The following is a 24,428-nucleotide window of genomic DNA, read 5'->3' on the forward strand; positions in this document are numbered from 1 at the left end:
AAAGAAGACAGGCTACTAAAAAACCTTCCATGGTTAAGGAAATGGAGTGTGATATTTCCTCTACATAACACAACGGGCACATAAGATCACAGTGTTTGTGACGTTTTTGAAAACACAGAGTTTGACAGCAATCTGAAATTTATACTCCATTTAACCTAAAAAAAAAAAAAAAGATTATATCTAAGGAACTAGCAATTCAGTGATACCCTCTTAAACTAAGTGTCTTGTGGGAAAAAAGTGAAAAATTGAAGTTGCACCTCTCATGGGAGAGCAAAGCCTTTGTTCATGCAAAGGCAGCCCAGTGCTGACATATCTACCCTGCCTTCAGCTCCAAATGCCACTCCTCAATTTCTATTGCCAAGGCTGAAAAAGTTGAGGCACAAAAAAGCAATGCATCAGCCAATTTTAGTTATCGCACTGCATTCTGAATTATATATAAAGGGCTATGCAAATTAGATTTTCTCTCTTGCTCTATTTCCAGTCTCTGTGGCGATTTAAAGGCCCTGTTACATCATGACAAGGCCTTTTTATAGAGCTGAAACCCTCCACGGCGGAAAAAGGAATAATAAGCTGTGGAGGCTGCAGAGAAGGAGAGATAGCAAGAGACAGGAAAAAGAAAGAGAAAATGAGCCTGTGTCTTATTAAGCCGGCGCAGGCTATGGGCTGTGTAAAGTGCGGGCCTCGAGGGAGTGAGTGTAGTGAGGGCAGGGCTCTTCTGTCTGGCTGCTGGAAACAGAGGAGGATTGTGGGGCTGGGAGCAAGATGTCTGCCAGGAGACTTCTGCAAGCTGCCTGTCCTGTCTGGACAGAAGCAAGACTGTGAAGCCAGGGATAACAGATGACAACGTGTCTGTAAGGTGCCATTTACATTCTGTATGAATGTAAAGAAAACAGGCGCTCTTGCCTTTATATAACATCCATTAATCATAAAACATACTTACAACTCTGAATGCATGTTCCCCACAATTATCTAAATTATATGTTTGGCTCCAACAGCATCTGTTAAATGACTTCAATGAATGGCACTCATGCAAAAAGCCACCCAGCAGGAAGCAGAGGCTAGCTTCCTCCATGGAGCCCATTAAGATCATTTCAAAAGGCACCTCAGGCTGAATGATCCCATGTAACCCATGGCTACTTGCTGAAGATGAGAGAATCGTGACTCTGTAAAATATGTCAGAGGTCACTGCACTTTCTTTTGTAAAATTTTGTTCGGATTTGTTCAGTTTTTAGCATATCAGTCCCTTCGTCCTGCTAGTATGATGCTAGTATGTCTCTGCTATGCTTGGCAACACACACCTGATGATTTTACCTGTCGATCAACTGATGAGCTGGCTGTTAGCCAAAATACCTTGGGGTGTTCAGAAAACTTAATAAATATACTATGAACACATAACTACAATGCAAGCTAATATGAGTTGTAAAAATGTATTCACATATTGTATTTCCTCAAACAGTAGCCAGGACCTTTATTTACCTCAACTGCCAAGGGTACCAGGCCTTCACTGGAGGCAGGCTTTTATTTGAGAGAGGCCTTTATTTCTAACTCCCTCTGTCTCTTAAGTCTATTTGCTCATATTTTCATATGACGCCTCCTTTTTTTCCTCTTTGTCCTTAAAGCTGTGTTACTGCATTGTGCTGTTAACACAAACTCAACACTTCCTGTATCAGTTTCAAATTAAAAGCCTTCTAATGTTTCTGTGGAAAGAGTCCCTTCATTTCGTAGCAAGGCTTTTATTGTGAAATATTTGCAGGACCGCGTTGTGGAGAATTCAATGACTTGCTCCATACGGATGTTAAATTGCAGCCACTGTTATCTTGTGGCACTTGAACGTTACTCTAAAATACAGTTTGACAGAGACAGTATTTGGCACCCAGCCTTTATTTGTCCATGTTGGCCACACCCCTGGCCATTATTGGAGACCCAGCTTTTAATGGAGTACTGGCTTTTTTTTTTTTTTTTTTTAAGGAATAGGGTAAAAGCAAGTAGGTCACGAGTTCATGGTGATGTTATAACTTCAGTTTCATCCTGGATCATGGTCAAGACACTACTGTTTTCATCAGGTTGATCACTATCTTATCTTGAGAATTTTATAGGCATGGGAAAAAATTACAAGTTAGGCTCCATTCTCATTAACCAGGTCGCTGTCAGGTTTGCCAACAGGAGGGTTTCATTTATTGCTTTTACCGACTGACCGGTATTTATGTTGCTCAAGAATGGAGCTGAGATAATCTTCAGAGGACTAGCTAGACTGTGCTACTGTCCTCCACCTTCTGATCTCAGCATGGGGCTTTTTTCAGAGGGAGGAACTGTGAAAAAGTACAAGCTGACCTCAGGGCATTGCTGTAAACCGCCAGCCTCTCTTATCTGACAAAGAAGAAACTGCATGAAAAACACCCAAAAGGAAAGATGACAATCCACAGCCTTACTGGCCTGCCGGATGTTCTCACACACAGCCAGATAAACGGATATGGCACAACAAGAGCCTCTCATGATTTTTTAAACAAGTAGTGGAAAGTAATTGGGTCATCCCCGGTAAGAGTGCAAGTTCACTCCTTTGTCCAAGTAGTCATTTGATAGTCGTGTCACAAGCCAGCCCACAAGCTAAACAAACGTAATGTAATGTGGGCTGGGCTTTCTCTGTCGATCCGGTGGCTAAACAGCCTCTGTGCTCCAGTTACAATCCTGTCAAGGCAGATTTCAGACCAGCGTGTTCTTGTCTTGCTTTTAATCCTAATCAAATATGCACAGCAACAAGCGTTGCGACACAGCAAATGAGATGTCAGCTGGGATGCAGTGAGCAAGATTTGCCGCCTTAAAATGTTAAATTCCCTGTTAACTGAGCAATAATGACAAGTGCAAATATAACTGATTACTTGACTTGTTGTGCATTAGGAGGGTAAATTTAGTGTCTGTCTCCTCTTCAGGGCACTCTGGCTCTATCTGTCCGATGCTGCCAGCATTACCACTGTCTCACACTTACATTTTGTTCACCTCCTGTCCACTGGTGCTGATAAGGCAGCAATCAATATGATTTGGGTGAACACACACACTTCCCGCAGCCCATCCATCCTCTCTGTCACTGCTGTTCTCTCTCTCTTTCTCTCTCCCTCTCTCCATCCCATTCTGACAGACACTTTAATAGAAGCTGGCAGCAGCTCACAGGCTTTTCACTGACAGATACACAGGCTTGTCTTGGCTGCAAGCCTTTGAGTGCTAATCAAATAAATAGACCTGCAACTCAATATCATGGATGAGGAAGGAGGGTGGTAGGGGGGTTAACATACAGTAAGGACCTCTCTGCAGAGACCAAGTTTGCTTTTCCTCAACAAGTATGCTCACAAACGCAAAAATCAAGAATTACAGCGCTGGTAGTGTGCAGGTCTAAACATTGCCGAAAGGTTGATCAGGGCAGAGATTGGCCGTCAAGAGTTTAACCCCAATTCCAGTTATTTTCAACCTGGGTTTTCATTTCCAAGTTTTTTTGTATACATCATGGTGATCGGCTGTGTTCAAAATTCTGTCACTCACTTCACTCAAGAGCTTTAAGTACCTTCCGTTTGCCAGGAGCTCTTTTTTCCATCACACACAACAAGGGCAAAGGCACTCTTCAACAGCTGAGCCCAATGGGTGTTAAAAACCCTCCTTTTTTCCTGAGACTCTCACTGCAAGGGCACACGTCTTCATCAGATTTCTGAGTAGATATCACCTGAAATTTGCATATAGTACTGCTCTATTTGATGTGTTATATTAGCTAGTGTAAGCTAGCCAGCATGCACACTTTGGAAGCACTCTATTACTGCATTCATGCAATATCGGATTTTCTGTAAATACGAACTGCCTGCTGAGGAAAACAGCTCACATCGACCACCTACTGATAGTTGCAAGTAGGACATGTGGGACTTCCTTGCAGGCTGCAACATCTCCCTCCTGACATCACAAATTTCCCAGTCTTTCAACAAAAGCAGTAAGCATAGCAAATATAGAAATGTCAGCAGTCTAAGGTAGTAAAAATAAAAAATTTAAGGTATATTCATACTAATATAATCAAATGAACATATGAAAAGCAAGAACATTTTAGAGTTTTTTTTTCCAGTCCATTTAAAAAATGTAACTCTAGTATGAGTGTTACTGTGATTACATGAGATGTTTTAATCACTTTTAGGGTTCAGCTGTTGGAGATTTGGTCCTTTCTGTGCAAATTGGAGAACAGCGCTCCCGGCTAACCAGTAAAATATAAAACTCTACAGTGAAACCATGACAAAATTTAAAACAATGTAATGTGAAGCGGTCTGTTAATTTTGCTGTCATTATGCTGTTTCTGAAGGAACAAAACAGACTCTACCGGTTAGCTCCTGTCACTGATACACAGAGTGACTCTCAGATCAAACAAACAGAAGGATGAAGCTGCTCTCCAACCATCAGACACACAATGAATAAACATAAATCCCACTCTGGGTGCCTCAGTGTAGGGCTCATTAAATTACACCGTGCTTTGCTGATCAAAAGGGGCCAATGTTTTCACAGTTCTACAGTACCCAGGGTAAATTCCTGGTAGCAAAAATACTATTAATTTAGTAGCTGGCCTCAGTGAATTCTCCCTGACACCCACACCAAATTTATTTTTCCTTTGGCTTCATTATTCCAAGGTCAGATTGTGAACACATGGCAAGTATTTCAGGACCTGGCTCTCGGCCAGCATTCAGTATGTAGGCATATGCTAATTCAGAGGATGACCCATGCATGTAATAGCCTGATATTACTCACCTCAGCGCATTTTAAACCATCACAGCTATATTATTCTAAATCAAGCATGCTGTTGATAAAATGATAAGCATGAAGCTCTTACAAATACTAAATATGGAAATTGCTGCCATGTCTCTCTCTAATATCACATTTCAATATTTCCTACAAGCGCTGGCATTGAGACCTCACTGCAACAGAGGAAGACAAGTTAAATCAGAAAAACGGCCCAGAAACTGATACTGAAGACCATCAGATGCATGAGACAAAGAGCAAGCAATAAACTGTGATACTGTGTGTGATTTTCAGTCAGCACCTCAAAGTGCCTTTTTCATCCAATTAAAGAGAGGTTCAAAGTTGAGCTGGTGGGGCTTCTGTACGCAGAATCAGGACAGCCTTCCCTGACTCTAAACTTTTGTAAACCAAATCCCAAGCTAAGTAGAGACTTCAAACGGCTGTTGTGGGATGATTACGACAAACAAAGGGTGATTCAGCGCTGACGTGATAGATTGGACATGTGGACAGAAATTAAGCCATCTTCCATCTGCTGACACAAAGTGCATGAACATGCTGAACTCTAACATGTGCACTAAGTGGAATAATAAAAACAAATGGAAAAAAGGACTGGCAAGGAACTGTGATAAAACTGGGCAGTACACCAAAAGTTTATCAAAATCAACACAATGAATCTTTTACTGACTTAGTTTTGCACGTCGGGAATGTTTGATTAGTGCGTTCCTCCAATGAATAATGTTCCTTTAATTTAAAGCTGCAACACGATCCATACGAAACCTGATGACTGAGCCGACACCTTAAATCCTATAGTTGTAGTAGTGAAAATTACCTGTTCTGCTTTATCTACCTCTCCTCTCAGTGGTCTTTCAAGATTTTTTCTTGCCCGCTCTGAGGATTAAATCAGGGGGTGTCTTTATATAAACTTAAAACCGCAGAAAAAAAGACATATATGAACAGATACAGTGGCATGACCCTGCCTTCATGCAAACTGAACAATGAATCTGGGTTTAAAAGGAGGGTGTGTTGCTCATTTGCATGGTGCTGCTACAGTGGATAACCTGGTATGATAAATGAATCATAATTGATACTAACTCTTTTTAGTTACAACTGCACAGAGCTAGCAATGCAGTTTTGCATTAGCAGGCAGGGAATACAAGTTTGACAAAAGCTAACAGCACTAATGGAGAACGCGATCTTTGTGCACCAAGGTAAAAGGCATAATTTCTTTTATTGTTACCGAGGCAAAAGTGACAATATGTTTTTAATATGGAGCTCAGGTTATATCACCCATTACTGTGTAACCAAAGTCAGTTGACAGAAACAAAGCTGAAGTAACTTTTCATAACCTTTATCGCAGGACCACACTGCAGTAAACCAGAGTCTATGCGAATGTGACTATGTACATGTGTGTATGTTTGTGTGTGAGTGTGTGCGTGAGTTCAGACAGACATAAACGAGACAATAGTAGCCTGGGTGTGACCTCAGAGTACAGGTTGAGACATTTTGCCTGGTTAATGTGTAATTTGCTGTTAAGTCTCATAACCGTTCGTACTGCTTCACATGCCAAGATAACCAGCCTGGGCGAGGCTGAGAGTAAACACTTCCTGACTGATACGAGCGGGCAACTGGCACTTTCTCACAGCTACCACAGAACAGCTATATCCTGCTACCATTTGAAAGCTGTGGAGTATGTCAAAGCAGCAATGTCTCATTTACTTAACCAGGACAGACCTGAGAAACCAAGAGAACATGCAATGTGCCTGGCTTTCTGTCATTCCGCCACACCAGCAGGAATATTATTTCTGTAAAACCCTTCAATAAAATAGCCGTTTGCAGCTTAATCACATGTGGTGTGAACGTTTTTCACTCAAACCGTATTCAAGACCTATAAGTAATGGCACAACACACATAACCTCTGTTGTTTACAAATGTACACCTGGCACCTCTGTCTCCAAGAGAAGCAAGTTAAACAGCAAGCCAGATGAACAGAATTTATGGATAGCTAGAGTGATAGTGACACTGACACTGGTGAGCAGTGTGGGAAATGCAGTTGTCTGGTGTGAACGGGCTCCATATGGGCCGCTCCACCAACAATTGGCTGGTGTGAATTGCCCCAACGTGGGTTACACAGCAGAGCAAAATAATGGGTACTGCCAGCTTGGTTGGAATATAAAAAGGTACAAGTAGCTTTAATTCATGGATTAATTTGAGTTTGCCCTCTACTGTTATAAGAACACCTGGTTTCCATCTTTAGACCCAAAGAGCAGATGTGCTGAACAGCTGGCTATTTCCAGCACTGTTTATACAACTAACCAACATGGATAAACACCCTGGAACACTTCAGGAGAGATGAAAATACCCTCTGCTGTAATGATGGGAGACTGGAAAGAAGAAATAGTAACTAGTCATTACACATTCTCTACCCCTGTATGAAAAATGAACATGTACTCTGGCCAAACAGCCTGTTTTAGAGATTTGTGTACCTCTCTCTGAAGTATCGGTCTGCTGCCAGTAGTCCTTGAGCAGCCACAAACATTCCTTCCCTTCCAGCCCAAATGCATCTGACACACCCTGCTGATCTCAGTTCCCTCATACTGGTTCTCTGATTTCCTGGCTACATTCAGCTCTGATTTTGCAACGCAGCCACGCAATCACTGGCGTGGAAATCACATGGTTATCAAAGGGGTGCAATTCTGAGCTTTACTGCCCTGACTGATTTCCATGATCAAAATAGCAGGAGAGAGGAAATGCACTTTGAGTGAAATAAAAACCTGGCACAGATAGAAAGTAAATGTACTACACACCTTGAGGGACATGCCCTATTTCCTTGTCCTGCTCAAAAACTGAGTCACCCCTCTTGGCAAGATGGGGTACCAATGTGCCTTATGTCATTTTGAAAGCAGACTGACACCTGAGAGACAACATGCCCAAACAGAAAATGAGCACACCCCATGTCAGCATGCATACTACATGTGTGTCGTAACCTGGGATTACCAAAGGTGAATGACATATGCAAACCATTTGATTAACTTAACTTGAAGTGGAAATCTGGTCCATTTAACCGAGCTGGTGCATTATTAAGACCATTAGTGCAGGCCGGCAGGTGAGAGCTCAGCTTACCTTTCACCTGAGCCGCGGCACACACCGCATCCAGAAGCCTTGGTTGGAGCAGCCTGTCTCACCTGCAGGAAAACAAAACAGAGAGTAAGGTTTCGCTTTAACTCACGTACTGTAGTACAAACACACAAACCCCCTCCCTCCTTCCCATGCTCCTCCTGGTCACACCACCACAGCCTGTGCAGTTAGAGGGAGGAGCCCACCACACCCCACCCAGTCCACGTCCTGAACGAGCTGCTAACATCTCCAGGCTGTTTACCACGTGCTCACACAACAACTGTCAGTCAATCACTGCTACTGCAAATTGTGCAGGATTAGGACAACAGGCCGAACCTTATTCTAAATCCAGTCCAATTTCTGCATAATAAGGACCTGGAAAAGTCATTAAAAGTGACAATGAGTATAACTGATGGTGCTCAATTTTAGTGCCGCCTCAAGGACAGGAAACAGGATTCTATTCAGTGTTTACAGAATCAACACACGGATCTAGGGCTGCAGTTACAGCCAATCATACACACACACTCCTCCTAGAGCACCTCTGCTCTCAAACCAAACAAACCCACACCCCAGTTGGAGGTAAATCCAGGAAAATCCGAAGTAAGAGCAGGAGCAGGCTGACTGCTGCGGGTAGGGTGATGTCCCTTCTAAGTGCAACCCCTGCTCATTTTCATTACAAATTGTGACACTCATTATCATTGGGCATAGCGTAACATATGTTCTGCTGTTGCCTGCTTGAAATTCAGTTTCCGCTGTCCCGTCCTCATCTCACTTTTGTTTTTTCCCATGGAATACTGCTTAATCCTGCCTGTGCGAAGAACAATGCACGCTGGAACAGCTGGGATGTGTGATAAGCCACAAATCCAAAAAACAAAAACACACACACATGCACACACACATACCGTTAATATACACCAAATGCACTCATATCATTGCAAACAGAAATGGAATCACTTCCACAAATACTGTAATCACTAAACCCTAACATTTCAGTACTGCATCTGTTTTGCTGCAGGGAAATTTCTGCACCCACTCAGGGTTTTTACTCTGTGACTATTCAATGACTACTTCGATAACACAAAATATTTACAATAGAAGATTGTGTGTGAGAATATGGTGAGTGTTTTCACTAGAAATATGCAGCAAGGAAATGTGTCACTGCCTCATTAGTCCTTCATAGGCAAAAAAAAAAAAAAAAAAAAAAAACTTGACTGACTGACAAAGAAACTAATCACCAGTTTCCACCTGAATCCCTTAACCTTTCCAAAGCTTTACCCTATAGATCTTGCACATAATTCAACAGCAGCTCTAAAGATGATTTAGTCTGGACCCTTAAGACCATCACTGAACAAGTATAGCTAATAGCAAACCAAAGAGTGTGAAATGGTCTGGGAAGCAGAGGGCAGAATCTGTGCCTTTAAATCCCACTGCAGAGCAAAGGAGCAGGCCATAACACTTGAGTACATCTAACCTAAATAAGAAGTGAACTGAGAGAGAATCCCTGAGCTGACAGCGCTTGGGGGAGAAAGACAAAGAGGGAGGGAGCAGGGGAGGAGACGGGAGCCAAAGAGAGAAAGAGAGGAGAAGAAAATAGAAAGGCATGGAGAGCGAGCAAGGGAAGGAGGGGAGGAGAAGACAGACAGAGGGAGTCTGGGCAGAAAGAACCATACAGCACTGTGAGGGAGACGAGGAGACTAAGTGTGTGTGTGTGTGCAGGACAAAGAGTGAATCTTCCAGGAAGAGGGAAGACATCAGGATCCAGAAGGTGACGTGGTGTTCAGGGAGGGACTCCAGCACCACTTCGGTCCCAAAATGACTCTGACATAGACCGAGTCATGCCTAGGAATAGCTGCCTAGGCTTGTCCTACATTTCCTCAGACCAGATCCTGAAGCAGCTTGGCTCCGAGCCATCCCACAGTGCAATGGACTACAGTGCATGCCACGTAACTGTGATGCTGCGAGTTTACATTCGGCTCATGACCTGCACTGCATTCTGTCCTTCTTCCGCAATGCTGTCCAATAACATTTGTAGTATTTAATGTTATAAAAATCATCATTAGGCCCATGGGACTAATAAAATTTAATCAAGGGGAACACTGGCTAGTTGTACAGTTCTGGGTGGGTGACATTGTGCCACATGCATACATTCGGCACTGTAATCAATGCACTTCATGCTCCTCTGGAAGCATACAATAAAAAAAACAATTACATCAGACTATTGTGAGCAAGCCAACAGTTTCCTACCAGAAAGCCAAGAGTGATTCATAGTAGGGGTTTTAGATCAGAGAGCCCTGGCCTGATCCTCGCCACTGATTTATAGTTGGGTCTGAGGCTCAATGGACGGAAACAATGGGAAGGACATGAATAATAAGTTTAGGCTACAAGCGGCCCTGCCATGCAAGAATATACAGTAGCTGCTGAAAACGGAGACAGATTACAATAATAGGACACTAAGAGGCAAAGTAAGTAGGTTTCTGAACATTTGAGATAGGATTTAATTCTCAGTTGAAGCCAAGAGATCCAGGCCTGGCTGTAATAAAATAAAGTTACTGCATATAGAAATATCTACATATATTTTATTATATTTTAAACAGACCTGTTTGTCGGTCTGCAGATCTTGTATTTAGATTCTTTACTCTGTCGCCTTATTTCCATCTCTACATTTTCTTTCTGACCTCCAGTTACCTTCCCAACTATTCCCTGTTGATTTCCTTCCTTTCACTTATTTTGGCTTAACAGGGAATATCTGTCACTGTCACTCACTTTTACATTTACACCTTACGCTTTGAAACTCTAGAGGCATCTATAAGAGTGGGATAATCTGAAACTCCTTAAATCACCCATGGAACAACTGGGATGGATAACATGGTCAAAGACATTATCACAATGTTTTTTTTTTCCCTTTGTTTTTTCATTTTGATCTATTTTGATGATAACCACAACAGATTTAATAAAGCTTGATTTAAAGCTTGATTGATTAGGATTACATTCTGAGTAAACCAGAAAGGTCACAACAGTTTAAAATGAAAAATTATTTCTTTGTCAAAGCCAACTGGTAAAGCCATGCAATCAAACATTTAATAGTATCAAAATGGCTTTACATTCAAATTGCTTCAACATGGAAACACAAGCTGACCTAAAATGTGGGCTCCTTGTATGAGTCAACAATATAGGCATGTAAGTAAAACAAAGAGAGGAAATTAACTGCTGCAGCACGACTCCTGTCGCATCAAAATGCCTCGGTTTCAAACATCTCTTTCATGTTTGTTCTGGTAGCACACTGAGATAAAATAATCTAAAAAGGCACTCGGAGAGCAAATACCCTCCAACAGCTGAACAAACCAGCAACTTCATACACACAAAGATATCACTCCTATCACTTAATTTTAAAATGCAGTTGATTTTTCTTGACCCGGCAAACATCCCCTGAGGAGCTGGAATCAAGGATCTACACCTGTTAGTTTCATTGTTTTGGTTTATAAAAAATCCCCTGATCCCAGATCTGGATCAGGACCAACGCCTAACCAACTGTGCTTTGGCCCAAAAAAAATCTGTCAACTGAATTTTATGGAAATTTATTCCTTAATTTTTGGCATATCCTGTTGACAGACAGCAAATTTTAGTATAGTTATAATTGAGACTGCCTTCTTGTCCAGGTCACCACAGATGTGGGAATCCATTCCTGCAACCCTATGAATATATATACGCTAAAAAAGTGCTTGCGAAATTAGAGGCAAGGAAAAATGTCTATTTCTCTCACACAATTTTTTATCTAACTTCAATTATCTTACATTCAGGTATAATGAGGTGGTTGGTAGTCAGTGGTTAATACTAGATGAGTGGCAAAGGAGGGGAAAGCACCAAACAGTCCATGGTGGAGGCCAGGCAATTATTACAGACTTACTTCTGCTTATAAAAAGCCTTTCAAACTCAAGCATTTCATCAGCGGCCCTCTCCACTTCCCTCTTCATCCGTCCTTGTCGCCATTTATGCCCTTCTGCCCACTTACCCTTATGCAATCACTTAGGAAAGGCCAAAGTAGGCAGCAAGAATCTTTTTGTGAAGGCGGACATCGGTTGTCCAAAGACCTTCAAAAGTCACTTGTGAGAAGGTCGGGGTTTGTTTAGAAAGTGAGTCTTTTCAATTTGTGAATGATTAGGCCAAGTCCTTCATTTGGTCCTGCATCTGATAGGCCCTAATCCAAGTGGATAATGTGGGTCGATATTTACAAGTCAAAGTCAGTGCCTTGGATATACAGGGTTGTTTGCCCAGCTAAGCCAGGACACTGCTGGGACAAATAGGCGATGACTTAATCATTCTCCCTCCTTGAGCAAAGAACAACCTGCAAAGAAGACCGGGACATGGCGAGACAAAGTGAGCACTCGCGGTTCCTAATGGCGGCAGATTAGTGCTCTTTGGAACGGTGCTGGGTCTAAGGGCACTTAACAGTAAGTGCTCTCAAATGCCTTACAGACTAATTATTGCTCTTTGCATGTCGTCCCTCCCCTGGGGCCCGGTGTCTGTGCCATTAGGTTTTATTCTGGGTTAGTAAAACTGGCAGGCAGCTGTTCTATGAGAACCTGCAGCATGGGACAAAGAGTCAGCAGCAACCGTCTTAACAGACCATACATCGCAATACATAATGTTGTTGTCAGTGAAGATGATGATTATGATAATGATGATGATGGTCTCTGAACTTCATGCTTCAGAAAAGATTAAACAGATTTTTATAAAATATGTTGCTCAGGTGGCACTAGTTCCTGCAAAAACGTTATACTTTGGGACAAAGGTTTATGTTCCAACTGTAATTACCTGTTTCAAATTCGTATTTCTTTTCTAAACAGCCCATGGGTGCAACAGACTGTATGAAGTAGTTAGTTTGCCTTGCGATCCAGCAGACAGTGAGGGCTCTTGAATATACTCCAATGTATTGGCATGTCATTTTAAATTCATTCAAATTTGAATTTTGGCAGCCCTAGCCAAATGTGCTGGCTATAGGTCAAAATAAAATAAAAATCTCTCATTTGTCCTGACTTTGTTTGGCCTATGTTTTGTATCCCTGGCAAAAGAGCTTGCTGTCGAAATGCATTCCTAAACATGCAGATTTGCTATTGACGAACCACTACTTTACAGGGGTTTCATATTGGCCATGACTTTTGTGAGCATATTTTGCCCTTTTGAGCAAAGTCTAATAATTAAACTAGCCTTCTCTGGTACATGTGAACCCAGAGACCAGCAACAATCACCAAAATATGAAAAAGAAATGTGAATGGAAAGTCATCTTCATAATTGATCAGTGGGTGATTGGGCTCTTGAATTAGGCTGCAATCACTAAATCAGGAGCTGCTGCAGACCAATTCCATTTACGACTTATAAGACATTTTAATGCAAGTTAAAAATAAAAACAACTGCAGACCTGCATGACAGGAGTAATTTCTCATCAGAAAAGGAGTGAGAACAGACCTTAAGACCTCCTAAACTGAATTTAAAACCTAACATGTTTGCTGCATTTTAGACCTTTCAAGGCCCATAGATAGTGTGATTTAAGATATAAAAGACAGACAGAACTCCAAAGAAGCTTTATCACAGTTCAGGTCCAGAACAAACAGGAGTGAGGCAGGGTGTTTACCACTACAGAGATTTGATTCTTTCTTATACATAAGCATTGACACCCATCGGGGGTCTCTGAGGTTCAACTGTACTCTATCAACTCTGACGGCATGAGAGATGACTCTGCCAACAAAAGCATAAAGAACCCTCTGGGACAAACCTGGTTAAATAAAGGTTAAAAAACTTCCACTTTCAATGATATAATACTCAAAGTTTTCTTCAAAGTTGCCTGGATGCATATAAATGAAAAACTAGCAGAAGCATCACGTATTATCACTCAAGTCCCACAAGACTCAACACAGCAGCCAATAAAGCATGACAAGCCTTGTTTTATGGGAACTATCAGGAGGATCAGGATCAGGGTTACCACTTAGTGTGAGTAAATGTAGAATTCCCTGACCTTTCCATGACTTTGGATGACTAAAATGTTTAATTCCATGACCTGTACGGATGTAATGACTCTTTTTCCTTGACTAAAATTTAAACAGTCCAAATTCAGAGGTCTTTTTAAAATGTATTACTATACATTTTAAATTTTGAGATTTTGAGAAAGGAGGCTGTCAAAACTGCATGACATTCCATGACTTGTCCCAATAATTTATTAAATTCCCTGATTTTTCCTGAATACAGGAGAGACCAGTCAGATTATGCTACAATCTCAGCCACACTGTGTCCACAAAAGGATCACATTTTGGCATAAAGGTTGACTAAGCAGTCCTATCTTAATGGTTGAGGAGATGAGGTAATACTTATGTTTAGCCTGTGCGTGTGCTAAGACTGTAGTCAGGTGACAGGCCCATGCTGTGGAAACTGTCCCTGCTGTGAAACCTGAGGTCTATCTGGAGGGTTAAGGCAATGCTTGTTTTTCTGAGAGGAGGTTGGCAAAGACTGTTACGCTTGGATATCACAAGTTTCCCTTAAGTGTAATCTAACACACTTACTTGATCCTCAAAATCCGACACCACATGCCGACTCAAACGCACACAAGCATCAATGCTGACCCTAGAAGGTGGGTAGGAAACTAAATTAACTTAATAAAGTGGCAGAAAGGTGTAATGTTACACTATTAATTCCAGTTAGCTTTGATCAGTTACTCAGTAGCCAATGATAGTGTGATTCCTTATGATTGCACCAGAATAATATGAGTTATCGCATCCAAAAATGAGAGCCAACCCCACCTAGTCCCACGATGACCCTCCAAAGAGGCTTAAACAGCCTAATGTTAAAACTGTGACATAATCAAGCCTCTCAGAGATACCTCTTTTCTTAAGAAGACACTCTCCCTGCATCAAAACTGTTGAAAGTGTGTCAAACATTGACAACAAGCTCTTGTAAACTCACAGAAACTGCAGCTTAGCCCTAAAAACTGCAGATTATCAGCATCTGACACAGAGTGTCTACAGTGCCAATCATTTTCAGGGACAGGACAAAATCTCTCGGACTGAGAAACAGCTTTCGGAACAGATGAAGAAAACAGATGATGTCAGACGAGCTTGGTAGTCATTTAGCCATCGTTAATGTTTCTGTATTTTCTATAATTACTAAGCAGAGTTGGGTCTAATAAGACACTGCATTAGCATCACAATTTGGAAACCCTACAATGAGCTGTGCTTTAAATGGTGGCCTTGTCAGCAGCATAATGTTGAGGAGGGATAGACCTAAGTGTTTCAGCCAAGGAGGAAATAGAAATCTCTCTTAGGGATTAGTCTACAAGATTATACATTTTACTCTAAATGACTGGATATAGTGAATAGAGCTTCGCAAAAGTCACTTTAATATCACCCAAATTCCATGATATTCTCTGCAGGTTTAAGATTTTTTCCCAGCTTTATTTTCCAGATACTAGACACCCTCCTTGACAATCAACACTACTTTCAATCCCATATTTTGTCTATATCTTTACTTATAATATGTTTACCACATATTGTATCCTTTGATATTGAGCCCATCGTCTTTAATCATCATGTTCACGGATATTATGTCACAGATGGTGCTTTAATTTTATGACATTAAACTTCTGTATAAATCAAGAAGTAAACAAGCAGGATTAGTAGCGAGATGACGATGCACACACTCACACTGGCGTGCATAATTATGCAGAGTCTGTAACACACATCACCGGTGAGAACTGGTTACAGACAGCTAAGAAGTGCCTGGGAAAGATGAGCCATTGCCTTGTACTTGTAAACAATTTGTACCATCTTTGATTACTGAGCAGGTGTACAAAAAAACAAATTATGCAGATGAATACTGAGCACAGCACAGACGCATACCCTGACCCCACCATATAAAAACATAATTAGCATGAAGTCCTATGATTACTGTTTACCATCATACAACAAACCGTGTGTATTATCCCTACCTATGTGTATAAGCACAAACACACAACATACTCACACAGCATCCCACTTACACAGCTCCTCCACCACAAACCACTGCCATGTTTTAAATAACAATTCCATGATATAAACTAATCAAAACACCAAAGGTACAACCATTTCTACTACAATTTCCACAAAACATTAAAATCATGCAGTCCTTTACACTTGTCTGAATTCCCTCATGAAACTCAGACTCTGTGATTCCATCGGCAATTTCCACAAAAGATCAAACACAAGGCCCCGAGTAAAATAGGCAGCATTTACGCGAACAGCACATCCTGTACACTGAGCCAGGGCTGAGTGAGAGGTGGATATCGATTGCAGAGGCACTGCTGTGAGAACTCGCTTCAATTCACTGTAAAGGGAAGAGCAGCGGATCTAGCATCTTAAAGCTGTTCTATAAATACACACAGAGGCTAATCTCACCCAAACGAGGAGGCTAGGAACAAATGTCAGAGGTCAGGTGTCAGGGGTTTAGGTGTACACCCTGACCGTGACTGAGAGACAATAACAGACAGAGAAACAAAACTGAAACAAAACTAGACAATTATCATTTGGATAATGGAGAAATAGTTTCAGGCAGAAAGTAGAGCCTCACAAATGCAAATGCTGGTATTTATCTGATTTATATCATTATAATCACGAAATAATACCCTTGTTAATTCCCCTGCCACTGAGGGTGCACAAGCCAGTGCTGGTCCCAAGCCCGGATAAAATGTGGAGGGTTGCATCAGGAGGAGCATCCGGCAGCCTGGATAAAACTACAACAACAACAACAAAAAATCTATGCCAAATCAAAAGCGCTGTGCCGACCCCTTGCATGAGTAGCTGAAAGAAGTAAGTAAGTAAAAAATTGGACTCTAGTTATTTGTAATACTCATTACCTCTATTTTATAGAAAAATGATTAATAATCAATAATGAAAATAATAATCAGTTGCAGCCACAAAGGGAACAGAATTGGGATGCAACAAATGTTTGTGACAACAAATTTTGCAAAGCCAAAATTTGATTATCTGCATTATCGAGCTGAAAATGGTTGTGATTTGAAGAGAATAATCTTTCATCTTACATTACTCGAACACTAAAGAGTTGCAGGCTAGCAGGTTTTGGCTTGGGTCATCACACATCAGGTGAGCCCAGATGAATTCCCAGTACTGGACAGACGTCGGTGGCAAAAGTGGACTCGAGGACACTCTGTCAAGATCTGGGTGAATCCTGAGACCAGATACTCTCTGGCTGCACACAACACGGCCATAACACGGTCAGATGGTTTTAAATGAAACCTTCACTCCATGGCTGAGGTCCAGTGGCTCCAGTGGAGCTTGGATCTTAGTCTGCAGTAGGGCAACAATTTGAATTTCCATTTAAAGAGGAAAACAGCAACAAAACAACAGGCAAGATCAAGACTGCAGTTTCCCGTATATGGTTAAATGTAGCTTTTGAGTCTTGGTTTCAATAGCTTTACTGTGTACTACGTGTACTGCTTTTCTAGCAAGAAACGTCTGTGGTTTGTGTCTGTAGATGTATACTTTAGTCTTGGTTTGTTTGTTTTACCTTTCAGACTTCTTTGGGGATGAAACTGGCCTTAATTTTTGTTTCAACTAAGATTCAAAACTTCTAAACAAAATGTAAACTTCACATATGTAAGTGAGGGGTCAACCAGCTTATGTTTTGCACTTCAGTTTTCCTTTTCCCTCACAAAATAGGGGAAATTTTCTGTTAGAATTTCAGTTCTTGCTCAACACAGTGTGAAAAAATCCCAGGCCATGAAGTGGTGTTGTGGTGACAAGTGTGACCTTACATCCCTGATTAAAAACCAGACGGTGCTCATGGAGAGAATGTAATGTGATGCACACACAAAGGCTTAGCGTTTAGTGATGCTATATGCTGTTATAATCCTGGTGTCCACACAGAAAGCAGGTAGGATGATAATAGTTAGCCATGAATGAACTGGCATCTCCCAGACAAACAGGTGCAACAAAGCCCACAATGACATAATCCAGCTTTTACACTGTGATCTCTGCATTAACAAGGTGTGCATTTTAACACCTTTAACAGTCTCTCCGCAATGGACCATATGTTAATTTGTGCACTCTCTTTTTTCTCAATCTAATAATGCAGTTAAATCATATCAGTGTTTCTTGTTGTATTCAAAGGGAACCCTGTTTCAATAGGGAAGAATGACATTCTGTGAGAGAGGAACTTGCTTTTAGACAGATAAAGGCCAAATAACCACTGCAAAGTAACTCAGGACAAAGAAAAAAAGAACTGCAAGAGCAGGGAGGGAGGGGGGATCTTGGCACAATGGAGGCTGCTAAAAGTGCGGTTGCTCTCTTGGGGCAGAGAGAGACAGATTCAATATGGAGCAGTATTAGCCTAGATTCCCCCACTAGATGTCGGGGAAAGCATTTAAGTCTCGAGGGAGCTGGAACGGCACTGAGCCACTTATCAAACCCTGGAGTAGGACACTCCCATAGTAAAGAGCTGTCAGATTCAAACTAATGGTTTATCCTACACCAAAGGAAGCTGGTGTGCACACGAGAAATACCAATACAAGTATACAAAGCATACAGAAGCGTACAAATACATGCATGCAAAGCAGTACAAATGTTGCATGTGGAGGAGGTGAGCACAGCCAGTGCTGGAGGTCAAAGACAGTGTGACTTCGTTCTCACAGCTAAATTATTCACAGCATTCAGCATGGTCTGATGGTCTGGTCAAATGGCCTGAGGTCGGATTCGAACCGAGAACACTGCGATCAGGACTCACTCTTAAACACGGTACACGCCGTTATCTGGTGAGCTACTGGGGCATTTCAGCTTTATTTTATTACAGTTAGAAGTCTCTGTATTTATAACAAATGTTTGGCTGTCCTTGGACTTTCTCCACAGCTAAGTTTTCCGTCATCCAGATTACAAAACTGCAAATTTCTTATTGGCTGTACACACTTTCTAAAAGCTGCAGACACGTTGTGTGTCACAGGACGGGTATGTCACATGACGGATGGATCTTTTTCCTTGTTTTCTGTTTTGAACCTTATCAAAGGGCTTGTCAGAGATACAAAAAAAATAATCAGTACATGCAATCGGTGACCAGCTAGGCAAAAGCTAGTCGCCAATCGCTTTAGTTTTGCAAAAATCTAACAGTTCCCGTCACTGGCAAATCAATCAGTGCATCCTTAGTTTCACCGTATTGACTCTCTGGCATCCAACTTGGCTCATGATAGACTCAGCGAACAGATAAAGCTTAATATGCAGTCAGTTACACAAGCAAAGTTAACGACTTAATGGTGCTCAACCAATGTTCCACAGGAAGATCAGCTATTCCCCAAAATAATGACATTCACTGTAAGAGCGGCTTCTTCCGCAGAGGTCAGACCCCCAGTATGTGATTGGACACAGTGTTTTCTGAGCATTCCTCTAAACAGAGCATGGAAGTTGGGACATCTGTTGCTGTAGCTTCGCACTAGAAAAAAAAAAATCAATGATGAAAGATTCAGCGCTCAACGCCCTCACAAAGTGACTCAGACAGCTCCTCACACTCTCTCATCATCCCTCTCTTTCCTTCATTCACTACCTCCGTCTCTCTCTCTCTCTATCCCTTTGTCACTGCTGGCAGAGGAAAGCCACAGTTCTAGTTGATAGGCTTAGGCACCAACACCATTAAATCTCCCTGCCTGATTAGCGCAGCGTAGATTCTCACACGGCACAATGCGGCTTTGGACGGGAGCACATCAGCACACCAAACCACAAATCAATACAAAACCTCAATGATCCCGAATTTGAGATGAGAGACCCAGTGAAAACTGTGCCTAGATGGACACGATTCACCATAGAAAATAAAATAAAAAAATAATAATCTAACAAAAGTAAAGACAAATAGTTAAAGCTACAGAGACTCCATGAGAAACAATAAACAAAGAGGACAGACAATAAATGAGTGCTTTTATGGATCTCTTGGCCTATTTACAAGTGCCAGTCAGTAGAATTGACTTTCAAATGCATTGTGTGCTACCAGCCCTGCTACTGACACTATTTGCAGTCTGACATTTTGCGGTCATTCAATATCAGATCTTTTTTTCTCTCCCCAATGCAAGTCAGAGTCTGACAGAGAATTCTAAAGTTAGACCAAGCCTCTTGTAAATGGCCTGCGTACGCTGCTCTGGAAGATGGAGTGTACCACCCAAACCCAAACACAGGGTGGAAAGAATGGGGCGACAAGGCAAATAAGAACCTAGCAGAGCCTGTACCAGGAAAAATGGAGGAACAAGAGCCAGATTGTTAAACTGTGTTTTTCGCACTCAACAGCGATTTCCAAAATGACACGGACACATTTCACTTCTGGCACTCGGGTAATCATTTCCTCTTGTGCTTAGACTGCCATCTCCACTGATTATTTTTTTTTCCAGTGTTTTCTGCAACACGCTCCAATTAAACCTTAACCATTAACTAAAGTGCATCACCGTGCTATTCTCCTCTCTCGCAGAGCCCAAGTACACTTAATACCACACAATAAAGTAGATGAGCTCTCACCATCTCTGCAGCGGGCTGAGGCGGCTGAGGTGAGACCACATGTGAGAAACCTCCACATTTAAGTTCATGTTCTCAAAGAGATTATAACCCCCCCTCTCTTCATTTCTAGTCATGCTGACCACATTTTGACAGTGTGGGCTGTCATGAGAAGTAAATACGAGCATCAACACCACCTGAGATGTCACTCTCCAAAATGGCCTGGCATCCTGAGTGAGGACCATGCATTAAGGCTTGTTGACAGCCATCATGTGTTGGTAATGAAAACATGAGAAAGGTTACAGCTCTGGCAGCACACCCACAACAGAGGGGCTACACACACCACTGCTGCAGAGATGACATTGAAATGTATACAACCTTCAGTGGTCTCTTTTAAGAGTCCTCTGCAATTAAACACTGCATTATGCCTAGGCTCTGCCATACATAATGCATTGCTTGTTATGATGACGTGGTGTGCCCCAGTGTGTTTCCATTGGTTAGTAGAGGTTATTAATTAGTATGGTTAGCTTCCCTATGACTAATCTGCTATGTCACATGCCTTTTCACACAGGCTACCCACTCCGTTGTTGGCCACTTCATGAAGAGCCACATTTAAAGCTGGTCAAGACAGATAAATCCCAAAAATGTGAGCGAATCCCCACAAGGATAGCCTCCTTTGCAGCCCAGACATCGACTTGGCTCATGGTTGCCATGCAAACAAGTGACAACCAAGCAAGCACCAACCGCATGGGGCATCGTCCCCTCAGCTAACTCGCTAATGTGGGTTTACTTTGTCGCTAAGACCCTTACTAGCTGTCACCCGACCTCACGTTAACCTAAGTGAAATATATATATACGACTTAACACTGGCCAAATACTTACGCAACGACGCCAAAAGCTGACGGATTTACAAAACAATCATCACTGTGCCAGCCAGCGCTATCTGGAAGATCACTGCTAGCTAACGTTAGCTAGCACGTCCTGCAAAAACATCTCAAGAAAAAACAAGTAACCTCAGCTCGGTTATATAAAAAATAAAACAGCAAGTTCTTCCTCTCGCCGATTTGTTGGTGCCGTTAAAATGGACAGTTAGATAAAGGTAAACTTACTGTGTGTCGGTCAGGGCGGCGCACATGCAGTAGTTTTCAGCGGCTCCTTGGCAGCCCGCTGCTCTGGCACCGCTTCATGGCGTGGGGTCTGTGAGGAGCCCGGGCTGAGGGGGGCAGGCGGCTGGACGCGGACACACAACTTGCTCCGTCTCAACATGGAGAGTGGACTGGATCCTCCCGTTGCTGCCGCTGCTGCCGCTGCGGCTCTCCGGCCCCTGCTGGGAGCTGGAGCGCCCCCCGCAGGCACAGCAGGGAACAGCAAGCAAGCGGTCCAAGTCAAGTTCAAGATTCACTGCAAAGCAAAATATTCAGTGTTAACCCTCCTGTTATCTTTAGGGTCAGTTTAACCCCATTCAGTGTTTATCCAAATACATGATCAACATAGTTTATTTTTTTTGCTTCGTATTTCATCACTTTTCAGAATTTAATGCGGACAAGTGGGTAAACATATAATGAACATGATATGTTTTCGGTGTCCTGTACACATTTGGTACCCGCTAGTGTTTCTGGGGGTCAAATGACTCAAGAGATGACTCTATTAGCTTTACAAAACATAAACATACAAGAAATATAAACATTTTACATACATTTGTTTTAGTTGTTTTGAATGACACTGAGGAACTACAACATGCCATTTATAATTGTCAAAAAACCTGTGTCTGCTTGAGGGCCCCAACTGAATATAACCACACCTGTGGCAGAGTGAGAGCCACTGATAGTTAATGTGGCGTTTGGGAGGGAAAATACATGATTCCCACATCAACTTTGATGTATAAGAGGAGAATAGTGGGGCTGTGGTGTTTTATTTAAAGGGCTATTTAGTTAGTCAACAAGAAACATAAATTACCTGACGTATAAACTTGGAACATAAATTTTATTATGATAATTTTTCCAATGATAAAATTTTTTCCATTTTTTTTTTTTTATCAGTAACTGATAAAAAAAATGTGAATTTAAACGTAACAGGAGGGTTAAGAGACACATAATTTAATTTCTCCTTTTAATGTTTTGTATACTACATCATTTATTTGTCTGTGTTGGTTTCAAACCTCCAAATACAATTCCTGAAGCCAGGGGCAGACTTGGTGATTTTGGGGCCTGAGGTTAACACAGGCATGGGCTCTTCGACATACATTTTTTCCCCCTTGTCTGCCTGTATTTACCTAAAAATAACTAACCTACTTGTAAGCACCTCTTTTTACCAGTCATCATACTGTTGAAGCAAAAAGTACTGAGATTATGTCCAGTTTTCTTTGGTCCAGATTTACAAAAAGAGCCGCCATTTTCCCTGAATTTTGCACCACGTTGAACCTGTGGGTGTTTGCCGATTTTGCACGCTAAAAACTGAAATTAACACAGCTGCAAATTCCCTAATTACCATGTGACCGGTGCTGCATGTACATAAATGCCCACCAGTTATTTAGAAACACACACTAGTTTTAGGCTGGTGGACTCAGTTCATCTGGAAACCTTCTCTACTATAAAATCCCTGTTTCATGACAAGAAAACTGACAGGATAAACACAATAAACACACACAGCACAGCACTACGGAGAGTAAATGTTAACTTTCTGTTCTGCATGGTTGTGTCAGGATCCTAGTGTTTCCTACCCTTTTTTGCATTGGTTTCCCCTGTCTCTCTGTGTCTGTCTGTCTGTAGCTGCATCACACCCACCTGCACACCTGCTAGTCCTCTACAGTCAACCCACCTGCACACCTGCTAGTCCTCTACAGTCAACCCACCTGCCAGCCATCTGCAATCAAGCCTCTTTGCATGTACTCCTGATCAAAATTTTAAGACCAGAGGCCTGTTGCACAAAACTAGGATAAGGGATTAAGCCGGGATATCTTGGTTATCCTGGATTAACTTATCCTTGATCCGGTTGCACAAAAGTAGGATAGTGGATAGCAGGATATGTTTTGATATAAGTTACCATGGAGATATATTCTGTGGAGCTAGCCTGGTCCAGACCAGGCTAAGTTCCAGGATTTATTTAATCTTATCCCTTATCTCAGTCAGCAGTCACCACAAACGGAAACTAAAAGTTATTCCACTGCCCACTACGCATTGTTATCACATCGACACCTTCCTAAAATAATCGCCTAAGTCATTTTTTCAGGTTTTTCAAGAGACACAAAAAAATTCACGAAAAAATTAACTATGATATTTATTGATAATTTCACTCAAAAATGTTATATAAAAAAAAATGACTACTGACATACTAAAAACAATGTCAGTCAATTATGTAACATAACAGAAATAAATGACTTAGGCAAATTTCTGAACATGCCTTTGTTGACTTAGGCAATTGTAATATGTTATATGCCAAAGTTATACTAAACCTCATCACTTACCAATTGAGGATGAGCCCTGGATCATTGAAATAACTTCACTGGCAGAGAAAATTTTCTTTCTTCTTGATACCGCTGCCATCTTGAAATGCTTAAAATAGCCTGAAAACGTTTTTTTTTTTTTTTTTTTTTTTTTTTTGCAAAAATAAAAACTACCAAAGTCACAGTTTTTGCACACAAGTGATTTAGGCAGTTATACTTCAGGGGTAGAATGGCATCACCTGTTCTGATGCTGGTGATTTCACCAGAGGTGGCCAGCATCAAGAGGAGATGATTTAGGCAAAAAACTCATTTTTGACAAAAAAAAAAAAAAAAAAACTTAGGCGATTATTTTAGGAAAGTGTCAAAACTAGACCCCCTGTCATTTAAACATTTGTGATCATTAATTTGATGATAAATGATGATTTTAGATGTTGCAATATTAGATAATTTACAGTTTCCCATAGACTATAAAATACACATCCCATATAAATATAAATACACATCAAAGAGTAACATGACATTCCTTTATTGAATAAGGATAAATCAAAGCAGGTAAACAATCAGCTCCTTCACACAGTGACTCTACATGATAGAAAGCACAGAATCAAAGCATA

At 41.5% G+C, this 24,428-nt stretch overlaps 1 protein-coding gene across 3 annotated transcripts in view; it reads right to left on the reverse strand.

Annotated features, from left to right (window-relative positions):
• osbpl5 (oxysterol binding protein-like 5) overlaps nt 1-23,205 on the reverse strand; it is a 54,764-nt gene extending 31,559 nt beyond the window's left edge. The window contains exons 1-3 of one of the 3 annotated variants that reach the window (XM_030053018.1): nt 23,190-23,205; nt 21,482-21,773; nt 7,879-7,940 (exon numbers count right to left, since the gene is read on the reverse strand). The gene's annotated coding sequence lies outside the window, so the exon portion shown is untranslated. The other 2 variants (XM_030053017.1, XM_030053019.1) reach the window with 2 other exon arrangements.
• Nucleotides 23,206-24,428: the final 1,223 nt, after the last annotated feature.

The sequence above is a fragment of the Myripristis murdjan genome, chromosome 6, assembly GCF_902150065.1.
Source record: "Myripristis murdjan chromosome 6, fMyrMur1.1, whole genome shotgun sequence".
NCBI lineage: Eukaryota > Metazoa > Chordata > Actinopteri > Holocentriformes > Holocentridae > Myripristis > Myripristis murdjan.